At 33.8% G+C, this 26167-nt stretch overlaps 1 protein-coding gene and 1 long non-coding RNA gene across 5 annotated transcripts in view; both read left to right on the plus strand.

The window, feature by feature from the left end:
• Positions 1 to 16594, plus strand: part of LOC144363062 (uncharacterized) — a 30158-nt gene extending 13564 nt beyond the window's left edge. The window contains exon 2 of the long non-coding RNA XR_013422665.1: positions 16300 to 16594. This is a non-coding gene — a long non-coding RNA (uncharacterized LOC144363062). The remainder of the gene's footprint in view (positions 1 to 16299) is intronic.
• The window catches only part of LOC100375990 (syntaxin-binding protein 5-like), a 92912-nt gene that overhangs the window by 14814 nt on the left and 51931 nt on the right, over positions 1 to 26167 (plus strand). The gene's annotated exons all lie outside the window — the stretch shown is intronic.

Consider the following 26167-nt stretch of genomic DNA (forward strand, 5'->3'; position numbering starts at 1 on the left):
TTAATCCCCTACAAAAAATTAAAAATATGAAAAATTACTTTTTAAAACAATTAATAATTTCCAAGTGAAATAAATGGCAAAGGCCACAAAGAATTATTGGAACACCCACTCGCCCAGTGTGGAGTGATTTTAGATTTATTTCTCGGCTTGAAACAAAAGTACTTGCCTGAGATCCTATACCTTGTCAAGTTAAAGGTTCAGCTCAGAACTGGTACAAGTCTTTGTCATCTACATTGCTTTCATGTAACTTATTGCATAGACTACACTACACTCGATTTTACTGAAAATAAATTACATTGTCAACTCGTAAAATTAGATTTAGTCTTAAATGGTGTTCTGAATACTGAAACATGGCAAGTGTATTTCTAAATTGACACAACTGTTACAAACCATTTGATTTTTTTTTTGTCAATTTAACGTAAATTGCGCTGATATTGAAGATTAATTTATATTTGTTGAAAAATGTTTTCCTTCAGTTAAATATATAGTGTCTTATTTTATGTGCTGTTCAGTGTTGTTATGCAGTGTTTTATGCTGACAAATTTGTCCTCATTGCCTAGTTTTCTCTCTGAATTTACCTTTATTTTTATTCCCATTATCTCATCTCCATGTAAATTACATCTAAGACTTTTGTGATGTCTGCCTTCACAATTCTGCCATTGCAATTTCCAGTCAGTGAAATGGATGAGCAGAGGAAGTTGTATACCTTGACCTTTTCATCACTGCTGTAGCCTGTCACAGAATACACCTGTATGGTTTTTCCATATTTATTATCTTGGGTCCCCGCCCTATCAGTATGATTTGGGAAAAGATGGAGGTGGGAAATTGGAGGTGTCATGTTTTACACCTAAAATGGTAAATAAAACATTTCTGACTGTAAAATAGCTACTGTAAAATGACTAATTTTCACTGGGTTTAAATTTCACTGATTTACCATTTCAGGCATATTCAGTGGGTTTTAAATTCACGGTTTTATCATTTAGATAATATGTTTTATGCTAAATTTTACATATTCACTGGGTTTTAATTTAGCGCATTTTCCAGTCAGCGAAATAAGCCAAATTAAAAACCATTTTACAGTATAATTGAAATGTTTCAAAATTAATTTTAAATGCAGTTAATATTCCAGCATATTCTTGGGATAAAAATAAAATAACATCGTAGCTTAAAAAAATTACCTTTTCTAGAGAGACAAAGCTGTATTTATACATTTACATAGCAGTGACTACAGGTACCAATGGCCATGACCTCTAATTGGGGAGAGTAATGTGGATTTAAAAGCATTTAATATTTAAATTGGGAGAATATGTTGCTAAATAGTCAAATTGTGTACAGATATTGAATCCCTTTTCTTACTAGCAAATAATTTATAGTGTATGCTACATATGGCTAATGTATGTAGCCAGATTATAAATTTTATTTCTGAGTCAGATCATTAAAATTAAAGGTTTTTCTTCTCAAGTGATAAACTGAGGTGTTCAAGTGAAAAAAAAGACAAATTATGCCACACACCTTAATCATAGCACCAAAATATAAATGCGCAAGAAGTTGCCATTATGTCTGTGAATGTGTTAAAGCACTGTCGCTTTACCACTTGTGAAAGACCAGTCTAATCCTGTTATAATTGTATGTTTTCATATTGTTGAATTCAGTGTTCAGGTGTTGTTTTTTCAAAGTTGATTGATAGTTATCTCACAAGATCTTTACTTTTTTTTATGGCTGTTTTGATTGTATCTCACATTTTCAAGGCTCTCTGTATAGTATTTGCATATACTGCTTCTATACCCTGCCCCCCAAGGAATCTGATTACATAAATGGGTGATGATGACTAATGTTTCCATATACATCTCTGTCTTAAAGTTAATGTTGTGTTCCAATTAGGGATGGCTATCACACTTTTGGTAGAGGCCAGGACATTCAATGAATAAGTGTAATGACGCCGAAACTCTGACTGAGATGTAGCATCCAGCCAGAAAGTGTAATTGCCACGGTGGATTTCAAACATTTCATTTGCTTTCAATGTTTTTGATGCTCTTCAAATCTGCATGGATTGTTTTTTTACTGTGTTGATAGAAATGATATTTTGGTTTGTTGTTGTTCAAATCCTGGAGAAAACAGACAAAAATTAATTTTAGCAGAGGCACTTTTGTACTGGCATTGACCTCTACTTTGAGTTGTATGTCTCTGAACTGTGAAGGTTCCTCGTTTTGGGAATTTGCCATGAAAATACAGAGAATTACTTCATGGACATGTGACTAATTTGCATAATTACTCATGGCTCTTGTGAAAGAGAGGAACTTAATATTCAACAATAATTGCCCCGAAGGGAAGGGGTGCAACAAATGCCAAAATACACAAATATAGAAGGAACGATTTTATCTCATTTGCATATCAGTTAAGACATTACCAAAATTATTCCACAAATAACAAATATCTGTAATAATATCATTTACTTAAATATCAAGATGTTTGCAGGATTTCAGTTTGACTCTGGATTTCTCTAAAATCAGTCTCACTGATTGTTTAACAAACAATGAATTTAACGCATGTTGTGAATGTTGAATAGAACCCATATTTATCCAGGCATGGTGCAAAGGCTGTTCGTTTTCATTGCTATAAATTTTGTCGCATGATGATAATTCTTAGTAATTCATGGATATGACATTTCGCAATAGTTACTGTGACTCACTTTAGTAATGATTCAAATAAAAAGTTCACTACGACAAAATTTCATGGTATCTCACAAAAATAGAGCATGAAATCAGTTACAGCGGAAGGGTCACGCACACGCGCAGGAATTGAGCCTCAAGCAATGATTAACAAAGCACGCTAAAAACGCGATGGCTCATTGATAGGCATTTGTTTGTAAACAACAACATGCTATGGTCATCTGTCGCATTTGCAAGTGACGACTCCCCTTGCTTTAAAAATATTACAAAAGTCAGTATTATTTCAGTAATAATAATTACTGCGTATTCGTACATTGAAAAATCAAAACAATCACATCTCATAAATATTCCACATGTGATACACTGACACTAGATGGTAATGAATAGATGTGCTTTGCTGGCCTTGATTGGAATAAAAGCAGTGAGGTTACATGCTTGCAAATCTTTAATAATGATAAAAGATGAAATCAACTACACCTGGTATAATTTATTTGATTAAACGCGGATTAATGATAATTGCGGAATCTTTTTCGTTCAACTAGGGACTTCTGTGGTTTATTTCCTGTAATCAGCTAGCTTTAAGGATATGATTGATGGTTATTTGTCAACCGCATTTGTATCTTCAATAGAAGTGCATGTGAGACAAAAACATGGTTTGATTTTAAATGTATTAAAATGTTCTACTAACCTACTAGTAACAACACGCACTATACTTTTTCTGGTGTTATTACATTGGTACCTAAATCTTTCATGAATGTGTATTACGGTAATACCAATTGATGTTTATTTTTTTGGAATAACTGTACCAGTATTGATAAGTGTCTCACCTTTATGCAAGATTAATAGTATTTTCTCAAGTGTTGATGATCACTACCCTAGAACTTGTCTTGCATGTTTATTGCTGTTAGTGTAACCGACTCCCGCTTAGTTGCTATTCTAATACACTTCTACTCGTGCTGCGAATAGTAGCCAATCACAACCCTTCAGTAGACACACATGTTACAAATGTCTGAACACGTGACCTTATTTGGAATTGTGATTGCTGGTAAAGGTTGATGTTTATTTGTTCAGATTCTTTGTGTTTCTTTTTTTATTACAGTCCCCACCAATTATCTTAAACTTGTATTTCTCAGTTTACAAGACAATTATGTTGACCACGATTGAAGTAATGTTGTGAATGTTGAATAGAATATTGATCGTGGCATGGTGCAAAGGCTGTCGTTTAACAACTCTAAATCGTTTTCATTGCTATAAATTTTTGCATTATGATAATTTTGACGTAATTCATGGAGATGACATTTCAAAATAGTTACTGTGGCTGACTCTTTTAATGATTCAAATAAAAAGTTCACTATTTGGCAATTTTTTAAAAACAAAGATTGAAATTTGGTACACATTTTGTGTGAGCATATTGATTGGCACTGAACTCATTATTAATTCAACCAATCAAATAGCCACATTAGTGTGAATATATGGAATAGCTTGAGTCAGTGGGAGTAACATGTATTGAAGTTTCTTGGGTAGATTATTGCTGTCAGTTACTGAAATAAAGAATGATGTAAATATGTTAGCTGTTACATGCTAACTGTTTTTGTAGGGCTTTTATGAGAAGGAGATTTATCTATTATTAAAAGTAATATAAATTAAAAACTAGTCTGACCCAGGTGTGGCAATTTTTGTGTTTTATATGAACGAATTTCCATGACTGGTCTATTCTGGCACACACCATGTTTTCGTGGTGGTAATTATGCTAATGCATATTCAGGTTGTAAACTGCCAACCAATGAAAAAGCAGTGACTTATTCTACATAACCCTGATGCATGTGTGACCCTGATGCATAGAACCTTTCTGCAAGTATGCGCCTACTTAACCTTTCTGAAAGTGTTCCATTAAACATCACTGCATCTTGTGAATAATTAATAATGATTATGAATATGCCACAGAGTAGACCAGTGATGGTCTGTGTTAGGCCACGAATTATAAAAACAATAAAATTGCCATAGCATGGCTAATCTAGCTAGACACTTGACACTGTTCCATTGGCTTATTATTCAGAATCATGGAACTATACAGTTGTACTATCATAGTAATGTGAAACAGCATTCTGTTTTGTTTTTCATTCATGAGTAGGCTTCAACCATAACAACACTGCTTTTAATGAATTGGTATATTGAAAAACTTTGTAATAAGTTATTCTTATAAACTAATGATAGTTAATTATTTTATTGATTGAATAAATTATTAAGTTAACTTTATTAACCTTTTGAGTGCCAACATTTTGTACATTTATATGTATTTCTGTATAATCTTTTTGTTCGATCAAATGGACATAATTTCTCATTGGATATAGATCTTGTGAAATTCCTCTGTAAAAGTATGGAGGTATTTCGATAAGAGCTGGCTGCTGGCCATATGTTCGGCTACAAGCCCAAATTGGCTGTCTACTTTCTTGTCTTCTCCCTTCCCCCTCCCCAACTGTTTACGACTGCCTTGCTGCAGAGCTTCGCACTGCTGAGAGCCTTTGGGGGGGGGGGGGGCTGTTACAGGATGATGGCAAATATTGTTATGAATGATCTCGAAGTAGTATATATTGTTCTCACTGATTTGATTAATTGTCAGTTGATGGTTGTTTTGTACTTTTGTGTTTTGGATTGTTTGTCCATTTGTTTTGGGGTCTTGGATTCCCTAATACAATTAATTATGAATTGAAATCTTGATTGGGTATATAGTTATTTCTAATGCTCTGTATGTAGAAATGTGTTTTATGCTAATAACTCTACATTGTGATATTTTTGCAAATCGTACAATATTTTCAGCACTATAAATTTCTGCGATCTTACTATTTAAGGATGTTGTGAAGGCACAATTGTGTGAAGGTTCCTCTTACTCCCTGCTTTCAGAGGGCTCTAAATTTTCCCTTTCTGTGCCACAAAATTTATTATTAATTTAAGATCAGCCTGTATTCTGTTCTTTTCAGTGGTGTAAATACTTCCCAAACAAACATACACTCACTACAAATGTCACGGAACTTATTAACAAGCATTCGATCTCCATTTCAATTGCAAAATATGTGGTTAAATGCCTATTTTATTATCAGTAAGTTTTATTGATTGCCATGGAATCATGATGACGAATCTAGGGGCAGCATTACAAGATGACAAATCGGGGACAGAAATGTGCAGAATAAATGGGTGTATGAGCAGCTTTACTCATAGATTTTTTTGAGAGTTTCATGCTGCATGTTTTTGCCTCTGAAATAGTGCTCATTCCCACCCTTACATAATGTCAAGTTCAAAATACCATGGTCACATACTAGTAGATCAAAAGAAGAGTGAACATAATGAAGGGAGGGAATTTAACAATATTTAAAGGAAGTGGTTTGGTTGCTCTTACTGAAATATCAGCGGCCGTTTGTGTCCAACATCAATTTCGAGTATAATCAACAAATTATGGTTTAAGTAGGGACATGGCATTTGGTAGAAAATAACAGTTGACATTTATAATATAAAACTAGCATAATTTGTGATTTTACTGGTTTTATTACTTCGCATCCTTTAGACAACTCCCACTGCCAACCTAACAATTATGTAATTTCATCTATTGCATGCAAGTTGTTTTGGGGATTGGTGTTTATAAAAATGTTTCTCACACACAATACCTGGGGGATTTTTTTCATACATAAGTTTTATAACGTTTGTAAATAATTGATTCACATCTTTTAGGCAATATTTGTCATTTACAATGGTTAGTCCCAAATTTATGCTGGTTTATCTATTTTTTGGTTTTGATTTTAATTTTAAAATTTTTTCAATTTGTTTATTAAGATTTTTTCATGAAAGATAATTTGTTTTCTTCATTATCCTAAAATATTTTTAACAAATGAAAACACATTTTTATCACTTTTCATAACAAAATTGGGATAACAAAATGTACCATATCAGTCACAATATATATAATTTGTTCACCCTATATACATGTATCAAGTCAATGAGCCAACAATTTGGGAAATAGCACAATAATTCCACATAGAAACCAATGGTGGAACCATTCTAAGACTCACAAAATGGACGCCATCCACTAAACTATATCATTTTTTAAGTCAAAATTCTTATATTCACCGAGAGTACAATTTTTACAAAATAGATAATTTCTAATAATTCTGTAGCTTAATTTAGCCTTCGTGAACTCCAAGTAGGCGAACATATTAACAATATGTGGGACTAGAGATCGTAACACAGTTATATACAAGAACACATAGCCACTCTGCAACAGTAAATGTATCTACGCATTTACTCACAGAAATGGGTTAATGAAACTACCAAATTACATTACTGTGCAGAACGTGCCACTAAGGGACGCTGTCAAAAGATCGCTGTCGGATGAAAAACCTATTTCCTTTAGTTTGGGGGTGGGGGGTTTTGACCTCAAAAAGTTTCCATCCTACAAAAACGATTTTATTTTTTAATGAAGTCAAAAAAATCTTGGAGTATTTGTAGTTCGTTTTTTTTTCTATCCAATCATAGACAGAAATAACCGAAAGGGGAAAAAAGCAACAGAAAAATGGTTTGGTTCGAGTATAAATTTGTGCGTCAAATGAGGCGCATTTGTAAAATCCTTTTACACCCACCCGACAACCAACTGCTATGCAATACTACTGTCCAATTATCAATTTGTATTTAATGGTGAATGTAGTCTGACGCCATGACCAATATTTATCAATTAAGTTTCAGTGGGGGTGGGGGTATGGGGTGGGGATTGGAAAAAAACTAAAGGAATTAAGTTTTTTATCCGACATCGATCTTTTGACGTCGTCCCTAAGACCTATTGATTTTTGTGTGTATACATAAATGTCATTATTTGTGGCTTACAGCTTTCAATAGCTACTGACCAATAGTACACAGTTGTGTAATTAAAATGATATCTAATTTGTATAATACTGTAGAATACTTTATTTTCGCTTGGAATTTATTTTCGCAGAAGGGAAGATTCCATGAAAATAAAATCCAGCAAATATACTTTTTTAGTCCCCGTTCGGACAAAGTCCGAAAACGGGGACTTATAATTCGGTCTCCGTGCGTCCGTCCGGAGTCATATCTCAAAATCCCTTGGACCAATTCCGTTTATTCTTTGCATGTGCCTAGTACTTTATGTGGGACATATGCACATGCAGTGGTTTAGCGATTCGATTCAAAATAGCCGACTGGCAGCCATCTTGTTTTTTGAAAATGTTGTATTTTGGACATGCTTTGTCAGTTTTCATTCAAACTTGGTACATAGATTATATATGTTAGGATACATGTCCATGATGATTTATTTCACAATTGGATCAAAGATGGCCGACTGGCAGCCATCTTGTTTTTTGAAAATGTCGTATTTTGGACATGCTTTGTCAGTTTTCATTCAAATTTAGTACATAGATCATACATGTTAGGATACATGTCCCCAACCGTCTGTGAGTTCCTGAGTCTGTCTGTCCGACTGTCCGTGTGTCCGTCTGTCCGTGCGTCAGTCTATCCAACGTCATATTTCAGAATCCTGTGGACCGATTCCGTTCATTCTTTGCATGTGCCTAGTACCTTATGTGAGACATATACACATGCAGTGGTTTAGCGATTCGATTCAAAAAGGCCGACTGGCAGCCATCTTGTTTTTTGAAAATGTTGTATTTTGGAAATGCTTTGTCAGTTGTCATTCAAACTTGGTACATAGATTATACATGTTAGGATACATGTCCATGACGATTTATTTCGCAATTGGATCAAAGATGGTCAACTGGCAGGCATCTTGTTTTTGTTTTTTTATAATTCCATGACAATTTGTTTCAAAATCTGGTCAAGGATGGCCGATTGACAGCCATCTGACTTTTTGGCCTTACTACTATATTTCCACAATTTATGTACCATTTTCATTCACATTTGGCACATACATCATACATATCAGTGTGTTTCATAATCAGATCAAAGATGGCTGAATAACGGCTGTTTTTATTTTGGCCATATTACTATGACACGAAACACGTGTTTTGATGTAAATAAACAATCTGTTGTACACGCCACTTAGAACTCAAGTTTCAAGGACACGCTCGCGACAACCCCTCCGCTTTAATATGACGAGCACAAAGAGAACTTAACGGGGACTGTGTCATTTTCAATGACTTGTTTCCTATAATTCACATTAAACTCATCAAAAATCAGTGAAAATAAATTCCATATAAAACGTCCAAAAAGATTTTTCAGCGAAAATTAAGTCCAGCAAAAATAAACTATTCCACAATACTCATTATTCTGATGCTCAGTTTCTATACTTTTTCACCAGCAATTTATATAATCATATACAGTAAGCAAAAAGTGCTAATATATTTTTGTTGGTATTAAAATAACCAGATTTCAGGACAGACATACTGGGACACAGCTGTGGGTTCATCTAGTATTAAAAAAAAACTGTCTGTCAGCCATGCTGGCCGCAATGCATACTGTAATTTCAGTTGAATATTCGCTCGCATGCAGATCAATAGATAAATTTTTTTTTTTTCTAGTATTTTTTTTAAGACACCTTTGTTTAGGAATAACAAATTTTTTGCAGATTCATATTCAATAGATTTGGTTGCTTGTTATTTTTTTTTTTTTTTTCGGATTTGTTGCTCAGCGACATTAAATCAAGTATATTGGCAAAATTATACAAAGTTCAAAATGTCTTTTTGAAAGATACATTAATATTAGCCTCATTCATATATTCTGCTCGTTTAATATCAAAAATGGCTGCTAGAATCATCAGCCTCATTCTGATGCCAAAATGGCTGCCTCAATTATCAGCCTTGTTACGTCAAAATGGCCGCCATGAACTCAGTAACCTCAATCTAATGTCATAATGGCTGCTGGAATTGTTGTCTTCAATGGATACTGGAATTATTGATGCCATAATGGCTCCTAGAAATACATGTATTGGCCTCATTATGATGTCTAAATGGTTGCCATGAGCTCAGTACCTTCATTCTAATGTCAAAATGGCTGCCAGAAGTTTTGGCCTCGATAAGATATAACCGTACCAAATGATATTATAGATTTACACTACTTTGTCATTCTTGTTAATAATTGTGGACCCTTGAATTGTTGAGGGCATGCAGTTGACTAATTTAAACAAAGTTTTTTGAACATTTTCTCATCAAATTAATAAACATTCATTTTTCAAAGTTGAAAGTAAAGAAGAGTCATTTGCGCATGTAAAATGTATGGTTTGTTTTAATACACAAAATTTATACGCAACTATGTTCTGTTGATATATATTTACAGATAGCTGCGAGTAAATCAACGATGGATAACTCAAATGGGGGATTTGAGATTATTATGTGTGTTTATAGGAAGGAGGCAGGTGTTTTTTATTGACTGTTGCTATTCCATTGCTATATATTACCTTCTTTGTAGACTTCAGTTGACCAGATGCATAGATAATGAGCATTTTCCTTAGTTCTTTGAACCCGAGTAAGGTACAGCGGCATGCGGCAAACATGCCAACCTGTTTCCATAATCCCTCGTTTTAATGAATTTGTTCCAGTGTTATTGCATCGCTGATTGAAATGTCTATTGATACTCTTTTATTTTGCCTCACTTCAAAGCTACCAATTAACATACTAAATACAATTTTTATAGAGGTTTGTTTTTATTTCGCAGTATAATTGGGTTCTTAACAATTTACTATGCTGTTTATGTGCTTAGAAATTTTTTATTGATTTTGTAATTTAGACATCTGTGAAATCAGAATCAGCTACATATGACACCACATCACCCCTTCCACCCTACCCCACTCCACCCCACACCCCCTTCTCCTCAACTCTGGAGTCAGTGAGAAGCTATTTACAAGATCATTGTTCCTGATTGGCTACACAACCCTAAGATTCAGACCAATCAGACAGCAGCTCTTTGACAGGATTTTTTCGATGTATAAAATTCTGCCCTGTGTATACGCTTTGACTTGATTGAAAGTCTTAGAACCAGAGTTTCCATTTAAAATGTGCATCATATTCCTGCTGTGATGTCATGTAATTAAACTGTTATTGTGCATGACCTCCAAAAGGTCACACATCCTGGCAATTTTGGGGGGTACAAATTCACTATAAAATTAGAATTTCTTTATTATTTTCCTTCAAAATGCAAGTAAATTGAAGTTCAGAAACAGTTAAACTTGGGGAAAATGCATGTTATAATGCAGGATATTATGCTGTTTATTGCTATGCACTGAACATTAAACTGTTTTAAGTATTTATCTTCTCTTGGAATTTATTTTCACTTCAAATGTGAAAGTGCATGTACCATGAAATACACCTGTCAATTGAAATCGTTGTTTTTAGGTAGATTAAACGAACCTACACTCTGTATGTGTATTATTACTTACATCTTGTATTTATCATATGTTCCATCCTCAAATTCAGGGATATATACCAGGGTTTGAGTGGAGTGGAGTGGAGTGGACAGGACGGGCAGTTTCAAGGCCAATCTGATATAATTGCCTCAGCATATAATGTGTATATCATTAATACATGTACAGGGAATAGATCTGTATTTTTTAAAGGACACCAAAGCATCAGGGTAATTGATGTGTGGTGAAAAACATGTACAGTTAAAACATTACACCTTGTTTTTCAATTTTGTTTTATCTTTTTCATGTCAATTCAATTTATGGATATAATATTCAGCCATATTTACAATATGGCTGAATATTATATCCATATTTGTGAATCACAGCACAGATGGTGAACATTTTCAATTCGATTTCAAGAGAAGCTATTGCAGGAAATGTTGATTTTTTTTTTCAATTCTGTGAGTGTTCTATACTTGAACACAATGAAATACCCGTTTATTCGCAAGCATACAATTTAATTTCAAAATCGACCCCCCCCCCTCCATCAAATATATTGGGACTTTCGATATGCAAATTTTGAGCAGTTGAATATCATGTCGTAACAAATGCCACTATGAATCTTCCAAATGATATTTCAAAGGAATAAGAAATACTGGTTTTTGTGAATTTCAATAATTAATTTCATCGTATGGTATTAGGTTATGACTGATTTGAAAACTATGTCATTTCCTTCATACTCACATTGTTATGGGTTCATGCCATTATGGAAAATAGAAACAAAAATGAGGTCACTGGGTGGTAGTTTTTCAAAAACTCAATTTCTATGGTGATCTTATAATTGTATATCTTTATTTTATCTTTATCTCCCTATCAAATGGCAATTTAATGCGCTATCCTGGCATCTGCAACCAGGCTCTGCCGAACACAAGCACCTGCAGACCTTAACCAAGAACCCTTAAAGTCGGATTCATTAGTGAATGAATTTTGGCCAGTCTGTAGCACACTCACCCAGGGTAGGGGTCGACCTAAGGTAGGATTTGAACTTGGGTCTATCGATTATGAGTCTAATGCGACAACCACTATGCCACCAGTGACCGGTGAATTGCACATTCATGCTTAGTAGTGTAACATTTCAATTTGATTGACTTCTTAATTTTCATTCAGTTGTTCTTCTGACCCGATAAGGCAAATAAATAAGGTTTTCTGCAGTTATCGTCTCGATTTCATTTGCTCAGCCAATCTGGGACAATCTTGTAAAAAATATCTAACACACTTGAAAAATAACTATTTGTTATTAATATGCTATTTTTCCTTATTCCCAGTTTAGAATGTACTGGGGGTGTAGACATTACTGGCACAGTAGATCACGAGTAATGGCTCATACTGAAAAATCCAGTTTTCTTTTTTACATCAGCCTTACTGGTGGTGGGTTGCTTGCAGTAATTTTCAGCATTTGATATAAGTAGTTAGCATTACATTTCAATGAAACTTGGTACTTCCATACTCAAGGACTATGCAGAGATTGATTGTTTTCGATAAATATTTGTGCATATTAATCACCTAATTTGCATAATTAGTTAATTTTCAGCTTTTCCACGGGTATCTCAAGTACTAATCATCGCATTTCAATGAAACTTGGTACATAGATCCTTTAGGACTATGCAGAGACCTGATTAGTTTTAGGGTAAATAATTGTGCATATTAATTACCTAATTTGCATAATTAATTTTCAGCTTTTCTACTGATATCTAAAGTACTAATCATCACATTTCAATGAATCTAGAATTATGCAGACCCAATTAGTTTCCGGTAAATATTTGTGCATATTAATCACCTAATTTGCATAATTAACCAACTTTCACACTGATATCTCAGGTACTATACATCACATATCAATGAATGTACATGGATGCTGTAGGACAATAGACAGACCTGAATAATTGTGGGTTAAAATCTGTACATATTAATTACCTAATTTGCATAATTAACCAATTTTAAGCTTTCACACTGATATCTAAAGTACCGTAAAAACTCCAAAATTTCGACCGGTTTTAAATAATTGGTGTTAGAAATGTGACGTGTTTTTAGAGTCAAAATTAAGGTGCATTTTCGGACGGTCGAATTTTTCAGAATAGAAATCAGCAAAAAAAATGGGGATGATAGACAGTGTGCTTCATTAGTTTTTAAAAAAATGCAATGTCCGTCAATTGACGTAAACTTCCTCATGTTTCACGGTAAAAGCAAAGGTCGTGGCCGAGTTGTAACTCAAATTCTAAACAAAGTCATCAATCAGTGAGTATTATGACAAGCAAAACAAAACATCAAGACGCGGAGAAGAGGTCGTGCTGACCTAACTAATAGGTCAAAAGACAAAGCTGTCTCGCACTACCTAGGAAAACTTGCGAATGTTCGAAGTACAGGTACCCATTGGACAAAAGATACATGGAAGTTTAGCAAACGATCTCCCCGACCCAGTGCAATGTATCCGGTTAGAATCAAAGCTCACGTGTCCCTTATTTGAGGGACCAAATTCTGCCGTAAATTCGCCCTTGGATTAAAAAATAAAATGGGATTTAAGAAAATAAAATGGGACTTTTAAGGTGTATTTTGGCGTCATTTTTTGGACATTTCAATCAATCCTGCCGGCTAAAATAGAGTCTAAGTTTTACCGTAGTCATTGACATCTGTCTATTCAAGAGTACACGTGTATGATTTTTATCGTGACTAGCGTGAGCGGGTAAGCTTCCTTTCGAGAATGAGCTGTTATCACTGTGAACAATGTTAAATTATTCTTCAGTTGACCAGTTTATTTTTTAAAAACAACTAATTTTTTTATTTAAAAAAAATCATGCCGTTTTCGCATCAAAATCCAAGCCAAAATATCGTACTACAACATCAATCTCTTCCGCATTGCGTTCAATAACATTAACATATTTAAATAAGCTATGGTAATTTGAACACGTTGGCATCATCCAGCTTTTTGATTGGTTAATTAGCGATTTGACCTATTTGACCTAAGAGAACATGGCGGATATCCTACAGCATCAAACGTTTATGCGAGACCGGAATCATTCGCTTACGATGAAACTAAGTTGACTTTTATTTGTATTTCATAACCATTCAACAAATTTATTTTGTGTACATTATTATAATCACTACTGAGTACAGTAATAATCAACAATTCAGAAACGCAGCATGCCGAGATTTTTGTGTTCGTTTTTATTTGAAACTTCGTTTATTTAGAATATATTTTCGTTACCAATAAAATAAAAATCTCTCAGTCAATCAGAAACCCGGATTCATGCCTTTGAGGAAGGTCCCGTTTGAACGCTCACATCGGTTTTTTTTTTCGTTTGGGGGAAAACTAAAACTGGTCGCAATTTTCGAATAAGAATGAGTCGGCAATTTTTAGTGGAGTCGAAAATTTGGAGGTAAATAAAACACCGAAACCCGGCAAATAAATAGGCGCTCGAATTTTTAGAGGGGTCGAAATTTTGGAGTTTTCACAGTACTAATTATTCCATTTCAATGAAACTTAGTACAAAGATGCTCTAGGACAATGTACAAACCTAATTAGTTTGGGGTAAAAATCTGTTCATATTAATTCCCTAATAAGCATAATAATTCATAATTTTTTGGTTCTAATCACATTTCAATTAAACTTGGAGACATAGATTTTCTGTTACATTGCGCAGACCTCATTAGTTTTACACTCAAATCTGGTCATATTAATTTTCTGATTTGCATAATTAGTTTTCAGCTAAGTAATTTCGAATTATATTTAATGTGTCTCCAATACTCTCAGCACATGGGAGTTCTTTCTAAGCTTTCTTTGATTTGTGAGATAAATATGGGGCGGAAATATGAATCATTTGGAAAATGTTTTGTATGTCTTGTATGTGATGAGAACTCTGTACAGGTATGAGGTTACAGGTAGGCTGTGGACTTACACTGGGATCTACAGTGAGAACATAATTGAAGAGGGATCAGTGATGCACATCATATATACTGAACACTGGGGATGTATTATTTGACAAATGGAATGACATTACAAATTACTTTGTGTTTATATTCTGAGTCATCATTGAGGGACTGAAGCATGTCATCACTGTGTGTTATTATTATTAATTACATTGTGTGACATCCTCTCATCCCTGTCCCTGTCTCTTTCAGTTTTATTTGCTTAAATTATTCTGTGGTATTTAAATGCCTTTTCCTAAAGAGAATTGTTAACTGTGTCAGTGTGTGAAGTTTGGCGTCCTGATTGCTGTTTCAATGCAAAATTTCTGATTGCATCTTAAAAACCATGGGCGCTGTGTTTTTAATTGAACACTGAATAGTTAGATACAAGTTGCAAGGTGATACTGACCATACTAGTGTTGTCGTAGATTGAAAGATAAGGTCAATATATTTTAGTTATATATAATACTGAACTTAAAAAAACATGCACACATACACACCATAACATGCAAATTTTATGAATATTAATACAAATTGATCGAATAATGTGCATGACTCTGTGACGTATAGATTTCATGCAAGTAGTGCATTCATCTGCTCGTATATATAATACTAAACTCAAAAAAACATGCACACATACACACCATAACATGCTAATTTTATGAATATTAATATAAATTGATCGAATAATTTGCATGATTCTGTGATGTATAGTTTACATGCAAGTAGTGCATTCATCTGTTCATTATGACATTTTTTTTGATGGGAAAATCAGAAAAAAATAGAAAAATTTTAGATCAAGATTTGTCAAATGGCAGTTCAACATTTGATAATTCAAAATTTCTTTTTTATGATTGATAGTTTTAGAAATATTGTTTGTGTTGTCCCACATTGCTGAAAACCATTATTCTTGATTGCTCAGAATACAGTCACTTGTCTTTCATGATAACTTATTGGCTGGAATGCTGTCACGTATGGCATTCATAGAAACTCAGTATTGTCAACAAAAAGGAAAATAGTATCTGCTATCTACTTGATTTAGGTTTTCATTACGTCCCAGCAATGTTAATTAAAATTAATATTAAATCAGGAAGTCAATATTCACTTTTGTTGACTTGCACAGACAGTAATTGACTTCAATTCCACCTTGGTATTAAACTTTGTTTAATTTTTCTCTACATTATTGTACTGTACTGTACTGTACTGTTGCAGTACTGTAACGGACAGCATATATTGTTGAGACATACATTCAGTTAAAAATATCAATTGAAATTCATTATTTTAATTGCTAACTGTTATTTTTTAATTATTCAGTTTCCTGAAATTGATGAGGATTTACAACCGCATCACCCTAACTTTTCATCCTACCTTGAATGTACTTTGTTAACCTCAAGAAAGATGGTGTGAAGCTATATATTCTATATGGTAGATGTCTTACACCTTGCAGTTATATACATTAGTATTCTGAGGCACGAAGCACTTGTATGTGAAATATAAGTCGATTGATGACTAGCGCAGTGATGCTAAACCTGACCATTGCCATGTATAAATTATACATTAGTCTGAATTTCTATGGTCTATTCGCAAGTATGAAAGGAAAGAAAAATAACATTTAGTTGAAAAGGAAAAGAGATGTCTGTATGGCTTGACAAGTTTCTTAATATTAATAATGTCAGTATCCTGATTAACCTTTAGTGGCCTTGCATTTGATGTTCCTATGACTTCATTACCTCGATATAAATAGCTGATATTTAAATGTCACTAATGTGATGTGTAGTTGTGCATGTATAATTTTTAAAAAATTAAAAAAAAAAATTGTATTTCTTGAACTGTACCGCCTGAGCGTAACATAACCTTTAGCAAGGTTTAAGCTAAGCTAAAGCTAGTTTAGCTGGCTGTCAAAACTTTGTGCAGAATAATTTGTCTGAATATGTCTTATATTAGTAACTTAGGTAAATAATATAAATATTCGGTTGAAATAATTGATGACAATTTTTAAAAATTAAAACAAAAAAGTTTTTATAAAAAAAGCAAAACCATCTGATAACTCGCTCAGATGTTCATTACACCTGGACTGTATTGCATTTTTCACATTATAAAATATTTATTTATCTATTTATTATTAAATTTGCTTTAATATTAATTAATATTGTTTTTTAACTTAATAGATTTTTCCTCTGTTATATTACAACATGTGAGATGTATAATGAAAATCAGTTTTATTTCAGAAGACCAAAGTAGGTCAGGGCTTTATTTATAATCTTGGTAATTACTGCCTAATTACACTGATTTTTTATACTGATTGAAAACTAACTCTTGAGCATCCAAACCAATTTACTAAAAACTAAATGGTTCCATTCATAATATTTCCTATTTACTTTTCTACTGTCCGTACCCAGGTGTAGTCTACTATGTAATTAATGATTTGTACGAGTTGCCAGTCAACTCTGCATTAATGTATCTCCTTTTAAATGTCAGCAGATTCCATTCTTTTCAGTGCGTTTCTACATCCAGTTAAATCTAACGCATTATATTAGAATTTTAATAATATCCATCTCTTTAAGTGTTATTTTCGTTTATCAAATCTCGTTCCATTTCGATATTAACTGAACAGGTTTAATTTGACTGGTGTCCATCACGGAAGATTATCTCACTATTCTGATTCTGGCGTTTCATATACATCAAGTGTGCATTTACAAATTGTTATTGCTTTAACACAACATTTACTTCGTGCTTGATATGTGGCAACAGTGCCTGCCTTCTTTCAACACATTATTAAAATTCAAATGTTTCATTTAGATCTTAAACTTAATTGTCTATAATTTGTACCACGTGTATAAGCAATGATAAACTAAATTTAAACCTCCCATGATGACAAAGCCAAATAAATAAGGATTATTATTACATCCCCCACACCATCTACACAATGTATCTGTGGTACATTACCTGTGGGGTACACTTACAGTGGTGCTAAAAATTCTATGTTCAAATTGTCCTCTCAAATTTTCAGTTGGTTGTTTTCTATGAAATAACCATGTTTGAGCAGTATTGGGAGGGGAGAAGGTGATATAGTACCACTAGAGGGCACTAAATTTCTTCAGAAGACCTGACTCGCACATATTCAGGATAGTCTGATATATGGTTTGGTGCACTGCATTCAGACTTGTTGACCTGCAATTTCTAAAAAATTGTAAAATCTAAATCTTTAAATTGAGATTTAAAAGTAATCAGTATTTTATTCTGGTCTTCCTAAATTTAACTAATTTAGCGTCACATTGGTATTTCATGGATTTCTGTAGACAAGTTTAAATTTCAAATGAATTGATTTCCTTTTGGAGGGATTATCAGCTGTTCACTTGAATAACGTTGTGCCAAGTCCATGCTAAGATGTCTTTTATTTTTGCTTTCTGTATGTTTTCGTTCATTCATCCCTTCTAAACCGTATGTTCATTATTGCAGGAATAAAATAAATGTAATTTGAAAATGAAAAATAAATATTCATTGAACTTTAGTTTTGTTCATTTTGATTTTGCGGTGTCGTACAGTAAGCGAACAGTGAGTGAATGAAAGGTGAATTAAATATGCTGCTTATGAGTAGCAAGAGCAGGTAGTGTTATATTTTAAAATTACATTTCCTGTCGCATATTCATTCGGAATGAACAAATGCTGATTGGAAATGTTTGAAATATTTAATGCATAAAAAATTAAAGAAACAGGAAACTAGAGAATTCCCTGTATAAAATGGAAGTAATAACAATAAATCTTTATTTTGTGCTGTACATGTGTGCCTAGTGCATTTGCCTTGAAACGCTTATATTTTTACTACATATTGTGGATCCTGGCTGTGTTATAGCAGCCATACACCATGCACTGATCTGTCGAAATACATGTAAATTGCTGTAAATTTCTGAGAATGCTCATCTCAAAGGAATGACTGTATATATAAATTATAATATCTCATAAAATTGAAGAGGTGATGCACAGATTTTATAAGTAGATGGATTGATTGATTGAACATTCTTATAGATTTTGTAGTGACATTTTTTTAATGCAGCAGATATTTTTATATTTGAAAAAAAAAATATGCACAGGTGAATTAATATACACACTTGATTTCAAGTACTGCTTGCTTTATGGATTTATTTAATTTCACTATTTCATGTAGCTTCATTGTCTGCAAATAATATTTTGTGTGAACCACTGATTAAAACTTTGACAACCAGCAAATGTTTTATTAGAATATTGGTTGTACCAGTTGCATTAGCTCACTTTGTTTATTGTGATGGTCGGTGACTATTGTTGGTTAGTCATCATGATAGACAAAGAGAGCTGACTGTTATTACAGTGATTCAGACAACAGCAATTTTCTGATAATGTCCTACAATGTTGTTTTGTTTAGTCATTTCAAACAAAAGGTTTGAGTTTTTCAGTTAAATTTGCTGTTTTACTCTCAAAATGTGGCCAATAATTAGAAATGTCCAATGACATCAGTTGCTATTATGACAAAAAGTCCTAAGTTAATTTAAAACAACTGAATCTCTGTATTGGTTGGTCATTGTGATGGAAAAGTATATGAGACTTAGTTTTGGTTGGACTTTGTGATAGTCAGGGAAAGGGATTGTTATTGGGTTGCTGTTGTGATGAACAGGGAGAGGTGTCTGTTATTGGGTTGCTGTTGTGATGAACAGGGAGAGGTGACTGTTATTGGGTTGCTGTTGTGATGAACAGGGAGAGGTGACTGTTATTGGGTTGCTGTTGTGATGGACAGGGAGAGGTGACTGTTATTGGCTGGTCATTGTGATGAACAGGGAGAGGTGTCTGTTATTGGGTTGCTGTTGTGATGAACAGGGAGAGGTGTCTGTTATTGGGTTGCTGTTGTGATGAACAGGGAGAGGTGTCTGTTATTGGGTTGCTGTTGTGATGGACAGGAAGAGGTGACTGTTATTGGCTGGTCATTGTGATGAACAGGGAGAGGTGTCTGTTATTGGGTTGCTGTTGTGATGAACAGGGAGAGGTGTCTGTTATTGGGTTGCTGTTGTGATGAACAGGGAGAGGTGACTGTTATTGGGTTGCTGTTGTGATGGACAGGAAGAGGTGACTGTTATTGGCTGGTCATTGTGATGAACAGGGAGAGGTGTCTGTTATTGGGTTGCTGTTGTGATGAACAGGGAGAGGTGACTGTTATTGGGTTGCTGTTGTGATGAACAGGGAGAGGTGTCTGTTATTGGGTTGCTGTTGTGATGAACAGGGAGAGGTGACTGTTATTGGGTTGCTGTTGTGATGAACAGGGAGAGGTGTCTGTTATTGGGTTGCTGTTGTGATGAACAGGGAGAGGTGACTGTTATTGGCTGGTCATTGTGATGAACAGGGAGAGGTGTCTGTTATTGGGTTGCTGTTGTGATGAACAGGTAGAGGTGACTGTTATTGGGTTGCTGTTGTGATGGACAGGAAGAGGTGACTGTTATTGGCTGGTCATTGTGATGAACAGGGAGAGGTGTCTGTTATTGGGTTGCTGTTGTGATGAACAGGGAGAGGAGTCTGTTATTGGGTTGCTGTTGTGATGGACAGGAAGAGGTGACTGTTATTGGCTGGTCATCGTGATGGATAGGAAGAAGTCACTTATTGGCTGGTCATCTTGATGGACAGGGAGAGGTGACTGTTATTGGCTGGTCATCGTAATCGATAGTGAGAGGTTACTCTTATTGGCTGGTCATCGTGATGGGTAGGGATAAGACTGTTATTGGCTGGTTGTGGTGATGGACATGGAGAGATTAATGTCATTTGCTTGGACATTGTGACGGACAGATATCAGATTTTGATTAGGTATTGTAATTTAGATTTTTTTTTTGCCCCGGTCATTCATTCATTCATTGACTGCCGTTTATGTTATGTGAACAATACTTCTATTTTCAAAACTAAATTGTTATGATTCAGAAATATCTTTCACAATGTCATATTTTTGATAAAGTTCTATCTGTCTTCATTTTTTGCCCTGAAATTTCTAGTACATGTACAGACATAATACATTTATTGAATTATTTCACACAAATCAGTATTAACCAGGAACCAGTTATTTAATATTTTGTTAAATAGCTTTTATTCTTCCTTTAATATACCTGTGTGTCTTGATCACAGTATATGCTATAAACTCTGATGTCCAGATGAGGTGAGTAGTTGTGAAAACATAGACAGCAGTTTATTCTAATTTCAACTCAAATGACATTTTAAACTAATAAATATTGCTAAAAGATGAACACAGTCCACAGATAAAAATGATTCATGCATCCTTGATCCTAAAATTACAGGTACATGCGTGCAATGGCCTTAAATGAGCATAAGTTTGCTTTTTCAATTTGCAAATTTTATGTTTATTTCTAAACATGCATGTATCTAGGAATTTGTTATTATCATTATGTTGCATATCTACAATATGTTAACATTGGGCATTTGATTTTGCTGCATTACATGTAAACTGGCACATAAATGTATTTTTTATTATATAACTATTCAGGTGCTCTGCTATTATTTCTAATTATGTTTGCACACTACATTACAGCACCTCCAGATTAAAAACTATTTTAACTGTTATTCATGTACAACATTATTCACACAATGCACTGTGACATTGACACAACAAAAATGTTATGGATATTGTAAAAAATCAGTAGATAAACAAAATGTGCATTATTAAACCCCCTGGGCATTATGCCAATGTTCTTATTTATAGCAAGGTCTGCAGTGACTGTACTTGCGAGAGTTGGTACAAAACTACATGTGATTTTATATCCATTTTGAAATCAACTTTATAATTAAATGTCACTTCTTTGAACTACATGTTATATTATTTGAATACTTTTCACTTGTTAATACACACTGTTCTTTTGTGTTGACGAATAGCAGCTCTGTTGTATTTAAATTTAATCTGAAGGGCAGTGATTTTAATTCAAGTGATGATAACTTCATTCATGACTCGCCAGCAATAATAATTTTTTGGATGCTTACTAGTACAGTTGTATGAAGAAAAATAAAAACAAATTGAGATCGCCATGCTAGTTAGAGTGAACTTTGGCATCCAAAATCCACTTAAATTTGCCACTTCTATGATTAGTTTCTATGGAAGCAGATTTTCATTGACTCACTGAATTTGTTTAATGTGAAAAGAAATGCATGTAATTGTAATTCAAATTGTGTATTGGTTGCTGTGACACCATGACAAACAAATATTTTTTTGAAAAAAAAGTGAGTCAGCAAAAAAGCTGTATGGAGATTTTAAAAATGACCCAGCATTCAATTTTGCAATTGATAATCAAGAAAATGGTTGTTATACGAGTGGCCAGTTAGAAGTGACATTTAATTTGACATGTAGATTACGGTACTTTTCTAAGGTACCTGGATTTAGTGCAATGCTAGTAAACACCACGGTAAAGAAGTATCCAACCCTGATATTGCTGTGCATACTAATAAGCATCCCTAATGATTTGTTCATTTTTGTTAGCTTTGACCTCAACAAATGGTATGATAGCTTTGAATAATTTATTAACGATGCCTACAGAATACACAATTTTATTCTTGTTTTGAACTTCCAAGGTATGTACATTGTACATAGGTGCATGAGGGGGGTTCACTAAAATATCCCCATAATGGGATTTGGTGTTTGTTTTTTCTATACCCTATGCTAAGGATAATTTTGGCCATTTGATCAGTAAAATCACAATTAATTACCATATTAAATGAATTTGTGTCTACCACCCTTTTTTTTTTTACTAACCTTTTGTTAACAAGATATTGAAATCAAATGCAAATGTCTTAAGAGATGTGCAATTAATTATAATTACAATGCATTAATTTGTACTGAAGAAGGCTGACTGCTTTCACTGAATATAGCAAACTTGACTGTCATCAAAGATGGCCGACACTGCTTTCATCATAGATGACCGACACAGCTTTTATCATAGATGGCCAACTTCGTTGTCATCATAGATGGTCAACACTGCTTTCATCATAGATGGTCAACACTGCTTTCATCATAGATGGTCAACACTGCTTTCATCATAGACGGCTGACACAGCTTTTATCATAGATGGCCAACTTGGTTGTCATTAAAGATTGCTGGCTGCTGTCATTGAATAAGGCCGACTTGACTGTTGAAAATATTTGATTTGGTCACCTATGTTGTGTTCTTTAGTTTGTATGTTGCTTTGCAATTTTGGCTGTTGGTCAAAATGTCTGTATAATCACTATCCATGTGGCATAGAAATTGTGGTCATTATCAATTCTACTAGGGTGAAAAACTTTTGATTTACTCATGATGCATCAAGTTTTAATAAGGCTTGGCAAAAAATATAATGAAGTAAAACATATTTACCCAGCATGCATCCCAATTGGGATTCACATACGTTAAGAGAATTTGAGGTGTAAAGTTTACGATAAAACTCACTCCTAAAATTGAGCCTAGAGACAACCTGGATCAGTACAATAAATCCATGGTCACATCAGTTAGAGTTGGACGATCAAATATATGCCTGCTGGCCTTAATTTCTTATTTCATCTAGAGTGAAAGTAATGCCATCTGTCATATTCTGTGGTTGGACTTCTGTAATTTGTAAATTTAATTTGCCTTTTCATAAAAACTTATTTTTTAATGAGTATCTAATGTTGAAATAACATACCCAACCGTAGATATTTTAACACAAGTCTTACAGGGAAATTTACATGTTCAATAACACAGATCAAATGACTAACAAACAATAAAGCAAAACAAAAAGAAAGGAAAATCCAGAAGAATTTAATATTAAATTAAGCTTGGACCATTTTCTAGATGCTGTAGTTCATCTTCAAACACAACAGTTACTGAGTGTGACTTCTTATCAACAGTGTGTAAACACTATATACTGGCCTCTTCCTATCAGCTTGTCTTTTTTTCTTTTGAGACAAAAACTCTGACCTACATTGTATCTCTCTTGCATTTAAGGTATGAGCAGTGAATGTAAAATAATTCTACCCAGATGACAGTCCGCTTCATTTTCAATGCAAATTTCATATTCAGAACATGTTTTTGATTTCAGTTTCCTTTCACGTAGCTCATGTGCGTGTTCTAATTCTCTGATATTAATCCCAAAGATGTATTGTCAGTTATTTCCTTCCTTTGTTCCCCCCGAAGTGACACAAGAAAAGCACACATCGGTGAGATTAACATGTCACTGTTCCATCGGTCATTTCACACTCCACACTCGGTTAATGTCACAACCACAATAAGTATGAGTGGTGAAATTCCAGCACTGACTCTGGCAGCTGTCATACACGATTAAATTATATCAGAATAAACTGGTCCAGTACATGCCTGATTTCATTTTCTCTCTCATTTCGCCCTTTCTTCAACATACTTTGTGCAAATGAAATTTCCTTGGCATTCTAATTACATGTTTTTCATGGTAAAGTGAGCCACATCTGCACCAATTTCTCAGCGATGATTAAAATTCAGGTTAGAATTGAAGTGATTTGTCATGCGCTGTTCATTTGCATATGATGGATTTGTAACTTCCAGTAGTTATCTTATTACGTTGTGTAGCTTTACTGATTCTGAAGAGCCAAAAGGTGATTAATACCTAAACGTGTTACTAGAGTTTAAGCCGGCATAATACTAATTGAAACAGTCAGTCTAATCTTTTTTGTGATCTACCAGTGTCATGCTTGTGATTTTAGAAGCTTAAATTGTCATTCTTAGACCATATTACACGTACATAAAGCTTCATTAATAATATTGTTTTCGTGATTACATTTACCTCATAACCGTGATACAGTTGTGATGCTCAACATGAAATATCACTTCTGGTAATGATTTGGTCAACATCACAATATTCGCATAAAAATAAGTTTATTATGGAGAAATATGAATTGTTACTATTTTTTATATCTCATTAAAACATGTATAATACTTTAAGACTAGGCAATGTTTATTTATGATCTATTGTCTTAGTTCTAGTAATACCAACAGAAAACTATAACTGTATAACTCTATGCATCATGTGTAATTGGCACATTATACATAAAATTCTAGAAAATTACAATTTCTGTCTTTCTAGCATTGCAATTAGTCACATTAAAATTTGTTCACCTGATGTCACTTATTCATAGACCTTGATGGTAGTCTTGACATCGACATCGTGGATTTATTATTATCCGTGACCTCACTATTATCAACTTCTGAGTGCTATCGGGTGATAACCTCATAGACGAGTATATCATATATTACTGATCTCTGCACAAGTCAGTTGTAATTCCTCATCAACTTTGACCTGCTCGACATGAAAGTGTGGCTGCAAACTCTCTCATTTGTATTCTACATGCTTCAGATCCAATTTATTCAGTCATTACTTATTTCTCGGTACCGTATTTGCTCTATCAGAAGCACTTCTTCAATAAAGGACATGTATACAAAATGTCTGTATACTAAATCATTAAAACATTACTTAATTTTACCGTAGAAAAATCCCTGGAAATTTGAGATTATCATAAGAATACTGCAAAGTATGTACGAAGACAGTACAGACATGCAAGTAAGCAGAGGATGATGCTTTACTTTACTACCTAAGCGCATATTTTGCTGTATCCTTGAGATGAGCTTGTTATTATACATCTTTTGCCTCCTTGTGGTAAAAATCGAATGAGGGAAATGGCAAAAGATGCCTTTGTGCGCTGTAAGTCAGAATCCTATTTCCATCACACACTGATATCACTTCATGCATCTGAAATAAACAAAAAAGTGTTCCAATGTGGCATAAATGTTATGCACAATTACCAAATAAAGGAATACATTTAGAATGCATGTGTAATACTTTCAAACATAACTATACATCATTTTATGAGCAGGGTGATTCTATTGTTTTGGTTGTCAGATGTATCATTATATTATCACATGCACTACTAATGCTAATTACGTAATGTTTTTGTTGTTCATGACATCCTTAATGACTTTATGTCAACTTTTGTTAGTGCATTTACATGCATGTGTGTGTGTGCATTATTTATGTCTATGGTAATAATATGTTAATGGTGCAAAATAAATGCATTCTTTATTTTATGATCTTATAGAGCAAAAACAGTGATTTCAATTTTTGTTCACACAAACTATATTGTTGAAAGCACAACAACAAAATAATTCTTATTATATTATTATAACTCG

This window comes from Saccoglossus kowalevskii, chromosome 11, assembly GCF_978046115.1.
Source record: "Saccoglossus kowalevskii chromosome 11, keSacKowa6.1, whole genome shotgun sequence".
Classification (NCBI taxonomy): Eukaryota; Metazoa; Hemichordata; class Enteropneusta; family Harrimaniidae; genus Saccoglossus; species Saccoglossus kowalevskii.